We start from the raw sequence: 1,912 nt of genomic DNA, 5'->3' as shown, positions 1-1,912 counted from the left end.
GGCTGTCCCTGAAACCTTGCGGCAGCACAGTGCAGGTAAGCTGCTGGGACTTGTTGGGTGTCAGGGTCAGTCCAGGTGAAAGCAAAGAGAGGCTGGGATGAGGGGTGCAGGGGAATAGTTAAAAAAGCATCTTTAAGATCAAGAATGGAATAGTGAGTTGTGGAGGAAGGTATTGAGGACAAAAGAGTGTATGGGTTGGGCACCACAGGGCGGATAGACAAAACAATTTGGTTGATAAGGCACAGATCCTGAACTAATCTGTAAGACTTGTCTGGTTTTTGGACAGGTAAAACGGGGGAATTGTAAGGAGAGTTTATAGATTTTAGAAGCCCATGCTGTAGCAGGTGAGTGATAACAGGCTTTAATCATTTTAAAGTGTGCTGTGGGATGGGATCTTGGCATTGAGCAGGGTAAGGGTGATTAGGTTCTAATGGGATGGTAATGGGCATGTGATCGGTTGCCAGGGAAGGAGTAGAGATGTCCCATACTTGTGGGTTAAGGTGGGGGGATACGAGAGGAAGACGCAAAGGAGGCTTTGGGTTGGGGAGAAGGGTGGCAATGAGATGCAGCTGTAGTCCAGGAATAGTCAGGGAAGCAGATAATTTGGTTAAAATGTCTCAGCCTAATAAGGGAACTGGGCAGGTGGGGATAACTAAAAAAGAGTGCGTAAAAGAGTGTTGTCCAAATTGGCACCAGAGTGGGGGAGTTTTCAGGGGTTTTGAAGCTTGGCTGTCAATAACCACAACAGTTATTGGGGTGAGGGAAACAGGCCCTTGAAAAGAAGGCAGCATGGAGCGGGTAGCCCCCATATTGATTAAGCAGGGGATGGACTTACCCTCCACTGTGAGAGTTACCTGAAGCTCGGTGTCTGTGATGGTCCAGGGGGCTTCCGAGGAGATTGGGCAGCATCAATCTTCAGTCACTAAGCCGAGCAGATCTGGGAAGGAGTCAGTCAGAGAGCCTTGGGCTAGAGCTTTAGGGGCTCTAGGAGTGGCTGCCAGGTGAGCTGGGCAGTCTGCCTTCCGGTGCGTCCCTGCACAGATGGGACATGGCTTGGGAGGAATCCCAGGCTGTGGGCATTCCTTGGCCTAGTGGCCAGATTTCTGGCACTTGAAGAAAGATCCTGATGGAGGAAATCTTGTAGGAATGCTTGACTGCTGTGGCTTAGGCGTGTGTGGCTTAGGCATTTTGAAGTTCTTGTATGCTGGAGGTGTGGCTGGGTTTTGTCTCACAGCAGAGGCAAGTAATTGTAGCTCAGAAATGCGTTGCCATCTGGCTGCTTCCTCTCTATTTTTGTACACCTTGAAGGTGAGGTTGATTAATTCCTGTTGTGGGGTTTGAGGGCCAGATTCTAATCTTTGAAGTTTTTTCCTAATGTCAGGAGTGGATTGGGTGATCAAATGCATATAAGAATAAGGTGACCTTCTGGCCCTTCCGGGTCTAGGGTGGTATAGCGTCTAAGGGTTGCTGCTAAGTGGGCCATGAACTGGGCTGGGTTTTCCTCTTTACCTTGGGTAGTTTCCTTAAGCTTGTCATAATTAACAGCTTTGTAAGCTGCCTTTTTAAGCCCTTCAACTAGGCAGGAAATCATGTAATCGCGCCTAGCTATACCTGGGGAATTTGCCTGATAGTTCCATTGGGGATCCTCTCGGGGAACTGCTCTACTGCCTTCCTGGAGGTCTGGCTCATGAAGCCGGTGGTTATCAGCATGAGATTGGGCTAGAGAAAAAACTCTTTTCCAGTCATCTGGGGAGAGGGTAGAAGTCAGGTTGACATTTAAGTCACTCCAGGTTAAATCATAGGACAGAGTTAGATATTGGAATTCCTGTATATATTTAGTGGGGTCTGATGAGAAAGAGCCTAAATGCTGAATGATCTGAGAGTGGTCTGACAGAGAAAAAGTTACATGTAC

The sequence above is a fragment of the Pongo pygmaeus genome, chromosome 9 (assembly GCF_028885625.2).
Source record: "Pongo pygmaeus isolate AG05252 chromosome 9, NHGRI_mPonPyg2-v2.0_pri, whole genome shotgun sequence".
In the NCBI taxonomy this organism is placed as follows: domain Eukaryota; kingdom Metazoa; phylum Chordata; class Mammalia; order Primates; family Hominidae; genus Pongo; species Pongo pygmaeus.
Note: the sequence above shows the minus strand (reverse complement) of the source record.